Source organism: Mizuhopecten yessoensis, unplaced genomic scaffold, assembly GCF_002113885.1.
Source record: "Mizuhopecten yessoensis strain PY_sf001 unplaced genomic scaffold, ASM211388v2 scaffold716359, whole genome shotgun sequence".
Lineage (NCBI taxonomy): Eukaryota > Metazoa > Mollusca > Bivalvia > Pectinida > Pectinidae > Mizuhopecten > Mizuhopecten yessoensis.
Genome location: NW_018480077.1, coordinates 1,430,223 through 1,450,403, shown reverse-complemented (window position 1 = coordinate 1,450,403; position 20,181 = coordinate 1,430,223). Strand labels below are relative to the sequence as shown.

The following is a 20,181-nucleotide window of genomic DNA, read 5'->3' as shown; positions in this document are numbered from 1 at the left end:
CAATATTTTTATACACTGTCAACTTGTTATTTTTTTTCACTTTAAAGTCATAAGGAACCATGTAAAATTTAATTGTATTTTATACGGTACACTTGGGTTATCCCTAAAATAATATGCCACCACAAGTGGTTCGTGAGATGAAGAAAACGTCACTGAATTTACTTGTGGTATGTATCTATCGATTGTGGACATGTTAAGTTTATTTATTTGAAAAAATGTCAATTTTCAAATTTTTTCGACTTTTATTACTCAATTAATGTTAAAAACAAATTAGGACCACGACGAGAGTTATTTTCTGTGAACGATTTTGTCTTTATGAAACTTTGCATAAATATGTATGCGATGAAAACCATGGAAAATTATTAATTAAATGCAAAACAATTTTATGTGTTGATCCAAATAACATTAATTCGTTATGAAAATTAAACTAAAGATCTGAACAATATATATACTAAATATATGTTTCTCTAAAACCGTATGATTATATGAATTCATCAAAAATACAAAAATATTTAGAAGATTGTTCACAATGACCGAGGCTTACCTTATGTTATATATTTCGTGTCGTCGACCTGTCCCAGTGGTTTGATGTTACAGAGACCCAACCACTTGTTCCTTTCATTGAGCACAGAGACAAACTAGTCTGCCCTTGTCAGTTATTCCCATTCGAATAAAGACAGAGACAAAAACAGCGCCAAGAAACCTATGTGTTGTCGTCTGCCACAGATACAAATCAATCGATTCGAATAGTTTGTAGTGGCGCCATCTGTTGTTACGTTTACATACGTTCGATACACCTCTTCCGTTATGGATATTGTTTAGCTTCTCATTGAAACATCCGCTCACTCATAAGGACTTATCAATAGAAATGGGAGTGATGAAGCAAGCTTGTAAAATATCCGAGTCAAACCAGAATGTTTGTTCTGTAGTGCGACTCAACATCATCTTTTTGTGTGCCTTCTGCATGCGTCAGCCCTGGTTGGCAGCGTTAGCATTACGTATTTTTAGACCAATATAAATAGTAGTAAACATGCCAGATACTTTACCTACTGAGGGAAAATATCCAATATTATGACACGAGAGTGCTATACATAGATTATCCTGTCTCGTTAGGATTGGTTTATTAGGTTAATTGAGGGAGAGAGATGATCGGGTGCAATTCACTAGGGAAAAAAATCGACGAAAAAATTTAACAAATTAGTTTTATAATTTTTGATTACGTACAGAGGGAGCGGAGAAGATGACGAAGATATCGATTAACCAGTACACCGTAGTAAATCGGGGTGTCAGTTTACAAAATTGCTCATTTATATTCATTTTTGAAATAAATCTCGGTCAACGGGGGGTCCCTAGCCGTATACAGTCCAGGCATTTAAAAATATTGTCATAAGAAACTAAATCGAAGTTTTGTTGAAAAAGTCTCATAATAATGCACATACTTAATCATCTTTACCAGTTTGGTCAAAATCTACAATAAGAAATGGATCAAAGATGTATTGCTCTTAAACTTTAAAACCAGGATAAAGGGGTCCACTAGTCGAATATTGTACATACATCGTATAACATATCTGATTGATACCAGTTTCACTGACAAGTTTGAACCAATTACGCATTCCACGTTCACTATTCTCAACCAAAACTTACAAAGTCTATGTTGGAATTACGGAAAATATATGAGGAGGACCACTGGTTACTATATATAGGCGAGTGACTTACTAAAGTTGACGTAGTAGACACAGGCCTGTACCGGGGTCGTGGAGTAAAGGGAGGTCTGGACCTTCATAGTTCTCATGGCCCTGTACACATCGCCTGCAAAAACAAAACCGATATATGTTTGTGGTAAAGTAGGGATGTTTTCTGTCCCTAATCAGGAAAATTATTTTTCGAACGAGTGGTTTTAAGTTTTGAAATATGACATGTTAAGGTCCAACAAGCCCCCTAAAAGAGGTAATAGTCACCCTAAATTTCAACCTCATGGCAAGTCATATTCAAATACCTTTATCACAAATCGGAATATATATATGTAATTTAAATACATTGAATTTGTACATGAGCTATTGAAAAGGTATATAACCAGGTCAACGAAGTCAAAAATACGGCATTAAGGCTGATATAATGATAAAAGTTGCTCACCAGATTTATAACATGTCAAGCTCTAAAGCGACCCAACTGAATGTTACGAAAGGACATGCTATTTGAAGATCATTTATATACCTAGGTCATGCGGGGCTTTATTTATCTTTAACTACGTGTGGAGAGGCATACCGGCCTCACTAGAAGGTGATTGTCGTATGGGAATGTACAAAAATCATAGTAAAACGTCCGCGTAACATATTTTACCGATATATATGTGTAAAACTATAGACTTTTGACCATAAATACAACTTAAACTTCATTTAAAATGTCATTTCTTAACATACAATGTTGTAATAAAAGAGCTAGACTTGTTGTAAACATTATCATACTCTTCAGCTTCAATGTTCATAACATGTCTAGCGCATTCATATAATCATATAATGTTATAAAATGGTACATCATCTAAAGTTCATTTATCGATCAAGGTTACTAAGTCATTGTAACAGGAGATTTTATTATGATTTTAGTGGTTTCGCATGGCAACATCTATCTTTACTGGTGGTCGGAATTCCTCTCAGTAGCTAGTAGAAGAGAAATAAAGCTCCGCATGACCTAGGTATTTAAATAAACTTTAGATTATGGGTCATTTCTCAGCACTCAGTTGGGTTGCAAAATAGATTGACATGTTATAAGTCCAGTGAGGTATTTTTATGAAAACATCAGCCTTCATGCCTTTTCTTGACTGCGTTAACCTGGCTATATATTTTTTGTATGTTCAATGTATACAAATAACATATGTGAGTTCCAATTTGTAATTGGGGTCTTTGAACATGACTTACCAGGGGGGGGGGGGGGGGGGGGGGGGGGGTAACTTTTAGGGGCTTGTTGAACCTTAACTTTGTAGAGCAATTAATAAATGTTTTTCTCAAAACACTTGTGCATGCAATGAAAAATACTATAAGAAGGTTGAAGAGCATGATTTTCAAATGTTTGTTTCGTTACATTTGTTTGTTTTATTTATTGTTGGATTAACACAGAGAAGTATATGCTACCCGTTATAATGTTCTAACCTTTCATGTCAAGGACATCTGTTATATAAATATGTTATCTCTTCATGAGGGATTCCAATTTCCGTCATGATTTCAATTAAGTGAAGATATTTACTCTAGCATAGTTTGTTCTTATGTGAACGTAATCATCACATTTAATCTGTACAGATTAACAGACGATCATACGAGACACATTGATATCAAAGCCTTGTCACCCTACAACACACTCAATTCTATTTCAGTTCAAGCTAACAATACTGAACCAAAGTCGATTTTGTGGTGTAAGAAATAAAATGTGAACCTTGACAATGCAGTAACTAGTGATTGTTAACTGCAAATTAACTAAAGTTTAAATATCTTATGAACCGCTTTGAACTATATTTAATGGCACATGCTGTTTTTGAAACATTAAAATACGTTGATGCATTAGTGGTATAACAACACATAAGAACTACATTAAAAATAGGACAATATTACTAGATAAACAAATGCGTAAAAATATTATTTCTATTGCTGTTTCTGAAATGTACAGAGAAACAATAGTTTGTTGTAAACATCCAATATATATCTACACAATGCATACAGAGACAACCTAAGTACCTAAAATAGCCCATTAGCAGCAGATGCAGACGCAATCGTGAGTATTATTGGTAGGAATATTTGATTAACAGGAGATGATGACTTTTAAATTGTGTTTTTAATGTTTGCAACAGACAATTGTTGCTAATATTTGCATCCCATTAGCATAGGGATTCGCTTTTACCACTATGTTCCTAATTTAGAAATAACAGATTAAGAAAGAAAACTGTGTAAAAATTTGCCGATTGATTCAGATGAAAATCAATAACGTCGTAAACACCGCCAATTCCCCTCCCTCTCTTTTAGATTTAAACTATAAATGTATCGAGAGGCTTCAAATGCAAATGTTGTATCAGTTTCGATTTAATTAAAGATATTTTTTATCCAGAGTAGCAACATCCGCATTGCGTAGGAAAATTGAATCTGGTATGATTAAAACTGAAAATATATATAAAAGTTTGTGATTGCAATTGCAATTGTTAACCATGTTGCGGACATATACTTTAATTATTTCTCCATTTAGTGGTTAACTAATTGAGAAATGATCAGTAAATAGTGAACACGTCTTAAGTGCAACGTGAGTATTTGATCAATTAAAACTGACTATTTGATCAATTAAACGTAAATTAAACAAGAATGTGTGATCGATTAGAAGTGACTATTTGATTAATTAAACGTGAATACAACGTCATTGAAATATGAATACATCTTCAGCAAAACGTGAATATTTGTTCAATGAATGTGATTACATGTATAATAAAACATGACTACATGATCAGTAAAATATAAGTACATCATCAGTAGAACTTGAATGCATAATCAGTAAAACGCGAAATCATATTTTAAGAAAATTATTATCAGTGTACCAATTGTGTGAGACAATGTACAATGTACTAGCAGTCGAGCACCAGTAACACCAACGAAGCATTTCTTATTTCAGGGCCAATTGCCACCGATATATAACGCCAAGACACATGGGCACGAAGGCAAGGAAATCCATTTCAATCGATCACAAAACGACATTACGAAGGATGAACTCTCGACTCAGATCGGCGCATGTCTCTTTGAGGAGGTTGTAGGAGTTGTAATTCTGTATTTAAGCATGTCTGATTATACAGCATGTATTCTGATCGATAAAGTCAAGGTTTCGACAGAATTTTATGGGGTTCGATAAGGTCAATGCTACGACAAAATCATATGATGTTTGATAAGGTCAAGGTTACAACAGAAGCAGATGATGTGTGATAAATTCAAGGTTACGACAAAATCGTTGATGTTTAATAAGGTCAAGGTTACGACAGAATCAGGTGATGTTTGATAAGGTCAAGGTTACGACAGAATCAGGTGATGTTTGATAAGGTCAAGGTTACGACAGAATCATATGATGTTCGATTAGGTCAAGGTTACGACAGAATCGTTGATGTTTAATAAGGTCAAGGTTACGACAGAATCGTATGATGTTTGATAAGGTCAAGGTTACGACAGAATTAAGATTTGACAAAATATTATTATGTTCATTAATATCAAGGTAAAGATTAATATGTTTGTACATAAGGTAACAATCAATGTTGGCATTATGTATGTAAACATATGTTGATGGTCATATAAAATCATTATTTAATGGAATATAAGATGCATTAATTATTATGTAACATGATGCGTCCTTGAAGTATAACGGTTGTAAAACACACCAGGCTAACGCTCAAATAATATATACGGAATGCAGCCAAGCTGTTTTAATCAACTTTCAGTTTGAATTTGCATCTTCCCAAGAATCATACAGAAGTTAGGTAACGATAGTCTAATGTATATGTCACACACTATCCTGACAAAATTGAAATTGTCAGTTCCTGGAATGAAACTGAAATTGATGGATTGGTTAGTTAATAGAAGCCTAGTTGGTTTAGAATTCAGAAAACTTCGGTAAAAGAACTTAGGTGTTAGCAAATGTATGTAAATATAGGTATACCAAGATCAATTTGGAAACGGATGTTAATTCAATTTTAGTTTCAAGAATTAAATTTAAGAAAGAAAACGGGTTCTGATGTCGGTGGTAACAAATCTTAAGAGGTTGTGTGTCTGTGGAATTAATACAATTATTACACCTTACTTGCCATTCAACACATATTGTTTGTTAGTGCCAGTGTGTGTTAGCAAGTGTTGATTAGGTTGAGGAAATTTAATGCAAAAATGCTTGCTGACATTTCAGGCCTCGGTTTTTCTCATAAGTCAACATCTAACAAATAACGTCCACGTGATAATTAAGGTCATTAGACGAAGTTAATCTCGAAGTAGATAACTATCCTATCATTTTACGAAACCTTGAAACAGCAGTCCATGACGACCATGTGCATTGTACATTGACCTTCAGTATTACCCATAGAAATTAGAAGATAACAAATTATGAGAGAGGCAAATGCGTAGCGTTCATCGATCACGGCGATCTCTGTAATTCCGTATGTTTAACTACTTAACGCTTCAGTTCCAGTGCTTTAAGTAGGCATAATTACATAGGATAGCGACCGATAGTTCAGGCTCTGTGACAGTAGCCAATTCTCATTTCACATCTCAAAATTAATTTGCATTTTCTCAGTAATTCATTTGGCCCCCCATTTTGATTTCTTTCATATTTTTGCCATATGTAGATACATAAAAATGATAAATAACTGGATGAATGATAATTCATAATTACTACGGATAACCGTAGTGGACCTCCTTGCATAACACCAAGCCGAGTGACGGGGATATCCTAACAAAATGACAGAAAAATGTTACAGGCGAATGATATTTTAAGAATGAATTATGATGTTTAGTGTATAACATTACTGTTAAAATCATGGGTTTATGCACTTACTTTCTGTTTCAACATACGTTTAAACCAATTCGGATTTTAAACGTTTTGGCCGCTAGCAATACCGATGAGTCGTAGAAGGACGAAACAGCTTTTTAAAGCATCTTTGGCATGCTGTATCTATTAATAAAAACAGTGCAGTCCCCTACGTGTGTTTCGTTCATCTTTATATAGTATGCATGCTTAACCAATTAATTGTTATTCAACTTTCAATCTGCACTGCATCAGTCAAATGACCCGATGGGAAGTCCAACTAGAAGGGGGTGAGATTCTTAAATGCCTCTGCCTGAATAAACGTTTTGATTACATCTGAACGGCTGATTAAAACGACAATGTCTTTATACAGGTCCAACAACTGAGAATTACATCGCGTGTGCGTTGTGGTCATACAGTACGTGTTTGTTGCAGAGAACGGGATAGAGGTGTGGTTCGGCAGAGAACAGAAGGGGCGTGCGCGTTCGGTTCGGCAGAGAACAGTAGGTGCGTGCGGTTTTGTTTCGGCAGAGAACAGGTGGTGTGTGCGGTGTTGGGATCGGCAGAGAACAGATGGTGTGTGCGGGGTTAGGTTCGGCAGAGAACAGATGGTGTGTGGGGTTGGGTTCGGCAGAGAACTGATGGTGTGTGCGGGGTTGGGTTTGGCAGAGAAGATATGTTGTGTGTGGGGTTGGGTTCGGCAGAGAACAGATGGTGTGTGCGGAGTGGGTTTGGCAGAGAACATATATTGTGTATGGGGTTGGGTTCGGCAGAGAGCAGATGGTGTGTGTGGGGTTGGGTTCGGAAGATAACAGATAGTGTGTGCGGGGTTGGATTTGGCAGACAACAGATGGTGTGTGAGAGCTGGGTTCGGCAGAGAAAGGATGGTGTGTGCGGGATTGGTTCGGCATAGAACAAATGGTGTGTGCGGGATTTGATTTGGCATAGAACAGATGGTGAGTGCGAGGTTGGATTTGGCAGAAAACAGATGGTGTGTTCTGGGTTGGATTTGGCAGAGAACAGATGCTGTGTGTGGGATCGGAGGGTTGTGTTCGGCAGAGGACAGATGATGTGTGCAGGTTTGGCTCGGCAGAAAACAGACGATGTGTGGGGGGTTTGGTTCGGCACATAACAGATAGTATGTGCGGGGTTGGTTTCGGCAGAGAACAGGTGGTATGTGCGGGTTTGGTTCGGCAGTGAACAGGTGGTGTTTGCGGGTTTGGTTTTGCAGAGAACAGATGGTTTGTGCGGGATTTGGCTGGGCAGAGAACATATGGTGTGTGCGGGATGGGGTTCGACAGAGAACATATGGTGTGTGAGGTATCCGATTTGGCAGAGAACAGATGGTGGGTAAGGGGTTTTGTTTGGCAGAGAACAGACGGTGTGTGGGAGGTTGGGTTTGGCAGAGAACAGATGGTGTGTGAGGGTTGGGTTCGGCAGAGAACAGATGGTGTGTGCGGGAGCCGGTTTGGCAGAGAACAGATGGTGTGTGTGTGGTTTGGTTTGGCAGAGAACAGACGATGTGTGCGGGGTTGGGTTTGGCAGAGAACAGATGGTGTGTGAGGGTTGTGTTCGGCAGAGAACAGATGGTGTGTGCGGGATCCGGTTTGGCAGAGAACAGATGGTGTGTGTGGGGGGTTTGGTTTGGCAGAGAACAGATTGTGTGAGAGGGTTGATTTCGACAGAAACCAGTAAATAGAAGCCAGGATAGACTCTTTACTTAAAATTCTTTAAAACATTTCTAGAAAATATAAAGAAATTATAATCGAATCTAACGATCGTAAAATGACATATCAAAGGTATAATGACTTAATATCGATCCTGTACTGGCCCAATGTTTAGTTTGCGTTTGACAGGGAGAAATCGCTGGTCAAACACGATTCATAAATGTAGAAAAAATCATAAATGCCGAGATTCATATTGACCATGAACAACCATTTGATATTGGAGGTTATGATATTATGAAGTCTTGTTCCTTTATGATTTCAACCATAACACTTCGAGGGATATACTTATATTGGTGACATTTCCAGTACTAATTACTTTGGCATCGTATACACTTTCGATGCTACGAAGTCATATGCTTGTTCCATAAAAAGAAATTATCTTGTGAACATTGAATTAAACTCCCTACCGACTGCTGGCTATAACAAAGTTCTGAGGTGCATGTATATAGTAAGGCTAGATCAATGTGTTTTCCTGTAGTTTCATGTTGCTTGACGATTTATACGATTACTGTTAAAACGTTCTGGATGTATCTGCTTTGAACAAGTAGCCAAAGTAATCATTAAATGTATTTTTCGACATATCTGATGTGATTTATTTTAATATTTAGAGTTCAGACTATGGCATGTAGTACATTGTTTTTATATCGGAAAGATAAACAAAGTAGGCGAAACAGAACTTTCTTCATAGACTGGCTTATATCAATATGAATTATGATTTCTTGTGTAGAACGAACGGAGAAAGCCCATTAACGTTTGTCAGGGGATAAAGTAACGATAATATAGAGGCTAACATCAATGTAAACTATTTCTGTAAAAGCGTCGTTAGGATTTAACATACTCTGTTGCTATGGTTATGTGTATTTTATAATAATGCAATAGTTTTCCGCAGACCAAAACTGATCAGCATCGTACGGTACAATTTATGACTTCATACGTCTATAATTACATTTCCGTCGTCACTTTGTATGTTTTACACCGGTAGGATCGTTTATAATGGTTGAGAGAAAAAAAAAACATCTTTAAGTACAGGACTAATCTACCATCGGTGATTGATGTACTTAAGTCTAGACCGTATCTACTCTACAGTTTGCTTCAGCAACCTGTTCTTAATGTTTATTACTGATCCAGAGAGGAAAAAACATGATATTTGAAAACAATATCTTGTTATGTGATTTATAAGGATTTTCCTTGGTTATTTTATTATTTTTACAAAATGAATCTCTATTTTGAATTATCAAGGCGCTTTCTTGTTACCAAACGGCAGTGACTTAAATAGGAAAACTAGTCCTCTAAATCCGCTTGGTAAATGTTTAAACTACAGTCGTTAGTTAATTTACATACATAAAGTTAACTACATAAATATTGAAAACCAACCCCGACTTATTCCGGATCCTATATGCATATATACCCCTTGTTTCCTATATGCTTCGATCATCACTTACAACATGACTAACAAGGACCGCTAAATACTAATATGATTTTCTGATTGTGAACATTCTCTTTCTTGATAGTAAAATGCCTGCTCTCTCAGCCTTCGGTGTTTTTACGTCGCTGCTTATTCGGTTTTCGGGAGCATGGTTTTTGTGATAAATGAAGAGTGCTATCGGACAAACTTGCGACAGTCCAAAGATGCAAGCTGATAAAAACTTGCGACAGTCCAAAGATGCAAGTTGATAAAATCTATAGACAAATGTAATGGTCGCCATCATGACAGCTTAGGAAAATGTGCTACTTCTTTATGTGATATGAAGGTTGATGTTCTTATTATGTTCAACAGTGTTTTGGTGTCACTACACCTGTTTGCGCTGCGAGGTCGTGACATTACTTGGAATTACATAGAAGCAGAAGACGCGTACACTTTCGAAACACATGGTCTTATTATCCTTGTACGTTTCAAGTGTATCCATGTATTTTTTTCATTTTGACCTACTTTCAACGATATCTACGTTCGATAATGGTTTTATTGACACTTCGATATTCCTATATCATTAAAATAATATCAAATAACCCTCAGTTAAAATGATTTGGTAACATATCGGTGTATTGTTAGATATTTACTGGAGATACTACTTTCGAAATGTTCTTTTTCTATATAAAAATAGCTGAATGTTCAATTTATTTTTCACTTCCCAATAAAAAGAGAAAATCACATGGTACCAATCAATATGAATTCACAAAGAAACAAATAGCATCAAATAATAAACAATACCTATTTAAGGTGAAAATAAATGTATCTGGTTGAGTAATTGTTAAGGAAAGGATCACCGAAGATATGCTAATATGAAATGTCAAGATATTCAGAGATAAAAACACGGAAAGAAAGCGGAACGAATGCAGAAGAAAAGATAGATGAAAATAGATGAATAACAATATTTTTTTTTAAAAAGACCGCAAAACGAATGGATGTTCCTAATAGGAGAACAGAGAAGAAAATTTGACTCGACAATGGACCCACATTACAAAGTAGTCGCCTCGTGCAATCATGCAACGGGAGTATTATTGCAGGGTTAATATACGTGCTTGAGCCAGGGGAAACGACTGTTAAACATAAAACAAACTTGGCCTCGTCTCAGGACCAGACTTAGCCAAGCAAAACAAAGTACGTTGGGGAGAAATATTAAATGCACGCTAACATATAACAACCCCCTTGTTGACGATATGAAACACAGACGTCCTTTCGTTGATCAGCTAACGAAACGACTGAGATTTATCCCAATCGAGTGCTATCAAACGGTCCCAAATGGTCGCTGTTTTCCACTCCATTTAAACGTCAGCTGTAAAACAGTTTACAACATTGACCGGACTCTCAAGAGATTGCTAATGTCTGTGTAAAGCATGATTGTGTGTTGTCTATACATTTTATGTGGATTGGAAAGAAATGGAAGAGAAGGCAAAATGTGTTGAAATGGGCAGAGTTGCTTTGAACACTTCTTTTTTGAAAGAATACAAGTTGAGTGTACGGTGTGCTATTTTCGCGATCAGAACAAAAATATTTAATTGGCGTAACGATAAATTGGGGATATCAAGACATTTTAACATGGCCTTTTTAATCGGCTGTGCAAAAATCAAATCAAATAGAAATATAAACGATGCAAGTCCTTCAGTAAAACAGAAACATTAGTTGTAGTATTTTTAATACGTTACTATTGATGTACGCAGATGACATGATAATAACCTATGGCACGCCAGAGAGCCTGTATGACAAGCTTAATAGATCCCTTACAAATAACCGCTTAACCACAGACGACTATGACAAATCCAATATTCTAAATAACTTCTTTAAATCTGTTTCTGACCTTGATGACCATAACGACGATACACCCTATTTTGACAACCAAACAGACGTGTCCCTTACTGAAATTGTAATAACAGAACAAGAGGTTTTAGATATAATCAATATTTTAGACACTAATAAAGCTGCTGGTCCTGACGGCATCAGTCATAAAATGTTAAAAGTGGTATCCAATGAAATATCTGCACCCCTCACACTTCTATTCAACGAATCCTTTCGTACTTCTGTATTTCCTGATTCATGGAAACTTGCCCATGTGACACCTATTTTCAAAAAGGGGGAATCTAAATTGGCAAATAACTACAGACCCAATTCTTTACTTAGCTGCATTGGCAAACTTTTCGAACGAATAATTCATAAGCTCATCTATAACTATCTCTTCAGCAACAAATTTCTATATACTTTACAGTCTGGCTTCTTACCAAATCACTCTTAAACTCACCAACTCATCGAACTCTATCATAGCATACTTACAGCACTGGAGAATCGTGAATATACTGCTCTTGTTTTTTGTGACTTTTCTTAAGCTTTTGACCGAGTCTGGCACAAAGGTCTATTAATTAAATTAGAAGAATACGGGATAAAAGGCAAACTATTAGATTGGATTAAAAACTACTTAAGTAACAGACGCCAGTCATTGGTCCTAAAAAAGGCTATATCTTCTGAAGTATCTATCAAAGCCGGAGTTCCTCAAGGTTCAGTGTTAGGTCACTTCTTTTTCTTGTATACATGAACGATATTTCAAATACATTACTATCAATGACTAGACTGTTTGCTGACGACACCGCATTAGCACACTCTTCCAAAAATTTACACGATATAAAACAAGTAATAAACTACGACATGGAACAATTAAACCTTTGGTCTAATAAATGGTTAATTAATTTCAACCCAAATAAAACCGAAATTCTCTTAATTTCCAACACAAATATACCTTCTAACCCACAATTTCTTTTCGACAACACACCTATCCCTATTGTTAAAAACCACAAACACCGAGGAGTCATTATTAGTAACAACGGCACATGGAACTCTCCCATCGAACATATATTAACAAACACTACAAATTACATTGCAACTTTAAGGAAATTAAAATACATCCTAAATAGAAAAAACTTGGAAAAAATATACCTTGTTTTTATAAGACCACTATTTGAATATGCCTGCGAAGTATGGGACAATTGTAATATCACATTTTCGAATAAATTAGAGAACATGCAGTATGAAGCAGGTCGAATAATAACTGGATTACCTATTTATACAAAAAAAGAATTTATTTACAGAGAGCTCGGATGGAAATCATTGATAGATAGACGCAGGATTAGAAAATTATCCATGTTTTATAATATTTATCATGATAATGCTCCATCATTTCTAAAATCTCTTCTACCACCTATTGTGTCAAACTTCTCTAACCATAATCTTAGAAACAGGAATAGCTTTCAGAACCCATACTATAGACTGCAAATCACAAAATCATCCTTCATACCAAGTACTTCAGACTACTGGAACAATCTACCAATAGAAACAAAGTCATCAGCATCCATTAAACAATTTAAAACTCTTATTCAGCCTCAAGTCACTACCCCTTCTTATATTAAATGTTTTCTTGAATATGGGTCCAGAAAAGTAAATATTATACATTGCCAATTACGAAACCGCAGTAGCTATTTAAATTACGACCTTTTTAAAGCTCACCTTCGAGACAACTCTACTTGCGACTGCGGAAATGACTCGGAAGACTCTTCCCATTTCTTACTAAACTGTAAAAATTTGATCAATCCCGTAATATATTGCTTCAATCCCTCGATTGGTATAACGAAATCACTGTTGAACACCTTCTCTTCGGAGATGCAAACCTTGACTACAATCTAAACATTCAAATTTGTAGGTCTGTACAACTGTTCATTTTTAGCTCCAAACGGTTTAACATGTAATACCCAACAGTCTTATTGAATAACCAGGATACCTACTTCGACTATTCCCATCTGTCTCTCCCCTCCACCTCCTCTCTTATTCCAGCCCCTCTCCCTTTTTCCAACACCAACGATCTCTGTGTACTAACTTCAATCTTAGCGTCCATCAATATCATAACCGTTTCCATATGACAAAGAGTGCGTGTTCGGTTTTCCTAATCTAGTCGGCTAAGTATGTAAGGCAGGAATTCACAGAAGGACTTGGAGTGACACAGGAGAAAGGCAAATGCGGCACGGAATGTGATTGAACTTTAGAAAAGCAGAAGGATATGTGTGTATAGATTAGGTATAATACTTACGCCGACTCGATTGGGAAAATCACACACGCGATCTCAAGTAAACTCTCCGAATACATATTTAAAAACTATACGTTGGTGTCCCTAATCCTATCATTACCTCTTTTGCTGTAACCCATCTTTAACATGTTATATATATATCCATATATAAATTTGTATTAGGTTATTACGTGACACATTCATTTTGTATATATATTTTCTGTTACGGAAAGGACGTAAGTAAGTTGCAATAACATTTGTCCAATCCATTTGTCTTTTGTTGCAATAAAATTGATTTAAACTATAACTATCCCTTACAACCGTGTACAGAAAAGTGGAATCTTAAACAGTCATCAGGACTAAAACAAACGTTCTGGTCCCAAGTCCATGCTCAGGCCAACTTTCATGTAACTTGCTCAAATCATGTAACACAGTAAAAAACAGTATTTGACTTTTGCTCTTTCCGTCATTTTTCCAAAATCATGGTCAAAATGTGAGATTTTTTTATGAACTAATCACGGAAGCAAATAATTGCGCACGGAATCTGAGCTTAAGCATGAACACGATTTTATGAATACTGTCCCTTGTGTTCCAAAATGGTGGACTATGGAGAATGATGAGATCTGGAAATAAAGTGGTTGCCTATTACCAATTGTTATTGCATTACCATACAACATTTGGGACAATACCGTAAACATCAGGGCCCGTATTCAGGAAACCATTCTCTTGCTCTAGCATGGATATTGTGCTCAAGCCGAATTTCTTGCTCTCGTTATGAATTAACAAAAAAATCTTATTTTCTTGATAATTTAGAAAACTTAAGACAGAAAACTATTTTCATTGTTTACATTTGACTTTTGGGTCGTTTGACATTATTTAAATGAGTTACAAGAAAGTTGGTTTGTGCAAAGAATACATGCTTGAGCATGAGAACGGTTTAATGAATACGGGCCCAGGAGCAGTGTAGAAAGGCATTGTTCTACGTTATGTAAGTATGTAGGGACGAATGATACATAACTGGTCTAGAATACACATGGAAAACTGAAGCGATTGGTGATTTGTTTTATCATATGTGATACTTTTCGAAAGGAATGTAAAAAATCTTTAGAACACCTTCGAAAGAAAAGGTTGTTGGGTGGCGCAGTGGATAACGCACTCGCCTTCCACCAAGGCGGCCAGGGTTCGATTCCCCGATCGGACATGAAAAGGTATGAGGTAAGTTGCCCGACTACGTGGGTTTTCTCCGGGTACTCCTCCCACATTTAAAACCCCCTGCGCGCTAACATCCTGGCCAACAAGAGTAATTAATATAAGTTACATAACTTTTTTCATAATTGTTGTAAAATAAATAAAGTTTATATTTAAAGAAAACATTTATGGATACCTTTGAAATACTCTCTTAGAAAAAAAACCCGTTATCTTTTGTAGAAAAAATATGATACCAAAATACCTAGCGAAATCTTTGACAATTGGTAGCACTATTCAATGTGAATCACTCTAAAGGATTTGGCCTAAAATGTCAAAATAACAAAATGGCTAGTACAGGAAGACACTAACTTAAATAGATGTCTCTTTATTGTATTTTTTGTGTGTTTATGTCGAGTTGTGTACGCTGCAATGCAAATAATGCATTTTTGTAACAAACGAGTTGACTGACTTAATGTAGGAAAGAACTTAATGTTAAATTGGCGGCTTCTATCTCTCGTGAAAATCACCCGTTATACCGCGGTGACTTGTTATTTTATATTCCGTTCAAACGGCAATAACATTTTAGCACCTTTGCCGCCAACTGGTAAATGCTAGATATATAACTACTAAATTCAAAAGAACTGGTTTCTGCTTGATATGCATACATGTACATCATGACTTGCGTTCGTTTAAGAACTGTTGTCGGTGCTCAGAAATAACTGTATCATTTATGTCAATATTTTACCGATAACTTACCTGCTTGTTGATATGTACTTTTTATAAACTACCTTAAGGCGTTGAATGTTTATTTGTGGTGTTACGTCCCTGTTACACATTCGGTAAATATCAGACAACGGTAGTTTATGGTTATTCTAAAATGTCCTAGAGAGGATGTCGGAGTACAAGGTTCCTACTTGGGGTCAAATTGGTCTGCAACAAATCCAGCAAGGCGTGTGCTAAAAAGAATCCACCGAAATAATAACGCGATATTACAAGTGTTTAATACACTAAGCAGAAACTAATGTGTTTCTTCTGTCATTCTGTACAGAATTCGCCGATTCTGAAGAGACAGTGGTAAATAAATCGTCATGCAGCGAGACAGAGTAAGTTAGGTATCTCCAGTTAACCCTTTCACCCCTAGATAACTTTAGTAGACTCTACCATACATGGATCACGATGAGTCCATTATGGTCTACAGTGGTGAAAGTGTTAATATCAATGCACCTGCAATAGTCGCCAACGGATTGGTTTTGTTGGGAAGTACTGGATGTACAACGTTAATTCATCTTGGTTAAAATACGTGTCGCCGTTATATCTGATTTACGTATAGTACCGTTCTTCATACCATCCAACTCAAAATACGTCCATATATAATATACTTCCTGTTAAAGTATGCCATTTGATTCAATACATCATACTTATAATTTCTGCCAGAATAAATATGATTGTATTAAAAAATAAAACACTGACATTTTTCGATGCATTGAAAGTAAATTGAGATATCAAAATTACCCCACCATGCCATAGACGCCTACGTCAGTGAACTATGAGTCAGTAGCTATGTAAGGACCATAAAATGTAATTACGATGTTCCGGTAACTTATGGAAAATTTAAAGGACATATAGATAACACCGGCACATGTTGCAAAATGTGCATATGACATGCATTTTTTTCAAAGAATGCAACATCACCATGGCAACACCTGGTTTCATCATTCACAATACTGGTCCATTCAATTATCGATCAAAGCTACCTCCATGGATACGGGGGAATTGGCAGACTAAATTGAAAAACCAAATCCTATTTGTCTTCGTGACAGATTTTTATTTTGATAAGAATTACGGATTACATATTTCAGACTTTTTCTCAGGAAGTAGGACAAATGTAATCTCCTTGAAGTAAGTGGGTGTATACTCGAATCTCGTGCGTGCAGAGTGCTCGTATCTGGAATTTCCCTATTCTAGTACTTAAGTTAAAAAAAGGTAGATTAAAACCTGTTCTTGATCATTCTTCCTTTTATTCTGGTCTCTTGAGAAACCAGTACAGGATAAATTTTAATTTGCCCTTTTTTACAAGTGAAATGAGTCGGAGAGTCTACATTTCACTATTGTGTAAAGTCACCATCCCTATATTTCGTGTCTGTTTTAGCGTGTGGAAGTCTTGTATTAAAGGGTATTTTGTATAAAAATAATTAGGGACGAGATTGGAATAGAAACATGTACTGAACGGATGTATTTTCAAGACAGAACGCGAATAACTCAAAATCAGTAAATGTTCATGATAGTATATTTATTTACACTGTTACATGATGTTGAATATAAAACACAAAGCCAATTATCTATTTATAGAAACAAGGAAACGATGCAGACAGCGCCTGTACTGTTATTTATTATTTATTCTAATTAACTGTAATATAAGACCGTTTACAAAAACAAATGTTGCTTTTCCGGTTTTCGAAATTGCGAAACACTGATAGGACGCGTAGGCATGAAGGCAATTTAAATTTATTTTATTTTTGCATTTGACTTGGCGAATGAATGTCCCTCAATTGTATGTAATAAGCGGAGATGTCCCAGATGATTGTGACTACCTTCTGTGAGTTTCAATTAGCTAAACAACAAAGATTAAGGAAACAATATCATATACATTGGGCTGCATTACTGAGTTGGTTGTTTTATCATTGTTTCCAACAATGCAATGGCATAAACTTTTTGTCTTAATTTCAAAGCGTAAGGTCAAATATTTCGTATCATATATTTGAAGATAGTGAAGCTTAATCGGAAAGGATTTCATGGTCAGCGCTGGCGTATCCTCCGTTTATTTACACTCCCCGTCATACAAATATGAAGATAACAGGTTCGACTTGAGTTTAGTTTGGTTTAACGCAGAATAAAATCCATACTCATTTTGATTCAAAAATATGTAATAGAAACACTTATGTCGATCGATCATTATGTCTATACCGTTTAAGTGTATGAAGTCAGACATGATAAAAAAAATAATCTAATGGATGATTTAGAACAGCAACGTCTCTGACTATGACAAGTGTTCTTTCAAAACTCCTGTTTCTGCTTTCTTGCATAAATACTGTGCAAAACTGGAACGTCATTTTGATGTAGAGTTAAGGCGAGGGTTTTGACTTTATATATTGTATATTTTATCTTTGGATCTTACATAAATACAATGTTAGATTATTATCCTGCAGCTTTGAGTTGGTCCTAAATATTTAGGTTAATTGTAAAACTGGAGCAAGCTTATACATCGTAGGCGATCACTAACGGTCAGAAATTTTGCTCGGCTTCGATGTATATATGAAAAAGTCAACTTTGCAATACATCGTGTCCTACATACAGTTAATGACTGTAGAAATCTAGCGATATTAGCTATTTGTGGTATACTGTTAACTATCACAATTGTTTGTGTGAGGAAATAAAACACGAAATAAACAGGACGTAAAAAATATTTCATTCGAATATTTTATTCAAATCTTCGAGAAACGCTGTTCATGGTCCTGAGTAATGCGACAGCAACGTTTGTTACCTTAATTGTCAGCGTTCACGACAATGTCTTAAACAATTATGAGCGTTTGTTTGGAACTCTTCAAGGATATCTACTCAAATCTTTTAGGCGCTTACATTGAAGGCGGTCGTCAATAGATATCGAATCTGTGCTAGCTGTACATGACCACAGACAAGAAGCCATGATCCTATTGGGAGAACACATGTAATTCTAGGCCAGCAGGGCTAGACCCCCTTTCACTGATTTCCCAGGAGATGCAGTTGGCGACCCTTATCATCAGTAGCTCTACGCCAAATGAGCAGATGAACCATGTAATGCTTCCGGATACAATGAGCCTGTTATTCAAAAATAATTTCAAAGTGTTTTTATACTATAGTGAGTGGCTCATATGCGTACACGCGATCTGCTTGAATCTCAGGGAAATTCCGGAAAACTTCTATTTTTTTTTCATTTCACATTGATGGAATTTGGAACCAAATGGATTCAAGTTGGAATGTTACAGTTTCTGCGACAAATGTGAATGGATTAAGCTACGGCAGCTTTTGTAGTGTGGAAATTAATTGTCCCCATTCATGCCGCATGAATATGAAAAATCTAGCCAATCTTCACGTACATATATGACATGCATAAATGTATAACATCGAGTGATTTCCCTTGATATTTTATACAATCAATACTGCGTTTATCATAAATATTTGTTCTCATTTTTTTATTAATGTTTTATTCTTTGCACGCCTCCGTTATATTATTATATATTAAACACACATGAAAGTACATTCCGTCTAAACATGAAGCCAAATTTTATAAAAGGATTTTAAGAAAAAGTCTGTGAAAAAGCTATCGCTGGATTCATCAATATATTTCCAAATTAAGGATCAGTATGGTATAAACGTCTCTGATCACTGTCCTTCTCTTTCGTGATACAGTCATTTACAGTATAGCCACATAGGTGTAAATAATAGTTGCCTGCATAACGGTTAAAATTGTCGTTGGATGTACATGTCATAATCTTACTCGGTAATCACGCTGTGATCAAAGCATGACGTCACCTCTAGAGTGATGCCACTGAACGTTTGTAAACAAGCAAGGACAAGACGAGGATTTATAAAGAATCGACACGATATTGATACAGTTCATATCAAGCCTAGTTTTACATTATAACACCCGTAAAATAAATGTTAAAATCGCATTTAAACAACGAAGACAACAATTTATCGACGATGGTTTATAAGAAGGCATTTAAAATAACTTCATACAGCACATACCTGTACAATAGTCAAAGTTCCGTAGGTGTAAGTGCCGGCCCACTTTAAACGAATTGTGGACGGAACAGAAATTCGCACAGCAGCATAACGACTTCCGGTCAAAGTAGAGCCAACTAGCCGCGATATACTGGCGTACTTACGAAGTGACAATCGCCAACAAAGATATCAGTTGTTTGTTTAAAGGAAGATCCAGGAATAAGTAGTGTATGCTTGATGTTTGGTCCATAAAATACCAGAAAAACACACCCTTTCCAGTTCTTAAGCTCCCGATTTAATATGCAAATCAGTTTAATATAAGTACACTGGCTCAGGTTCACGTGCCGGTGTGAGAGCTGTAAATATGGACGATAGACAGGAAGCAGATCGAGTTTTAATAATTAAAGATTTCAATTTGTATTAATTAACAGGAC

General features: G+C 36.0%; 1 protein-coding gene across 6 annotated transcripts in view; it reads right to left on the bottom strand.

Moving 5' to 3' along the window:
• LOC110443767 (small conductance calcium-activated potassium channel protein 3-like) overlaps window positions 1-20,181 on the bottom strand; it is a 96,889-nt gene that overhangs the window by 31,287 nt on the left and 45,421 nt on the right. For 4 of the 6 annotated variants that reach the window (XM_021488164.1, XM_021488167.1, XM_021488165.1 and 1 more), the window contains one exon: window positions 1,717-1,809. The exons of 1 other annotated variant lie outside the window; for it this stretch is intronic. The gene's annotated coding sequence lies outside the window, so the exon portion shown is untranslated. Of the gene's footprint in view, window positions 1-544; window positions 926-1,716; window positions 1,810-20,181 lie in introns of those variants that run through there. One more of the 6 variants, XM_021488168.1, reaches the window with a different exon arrangement.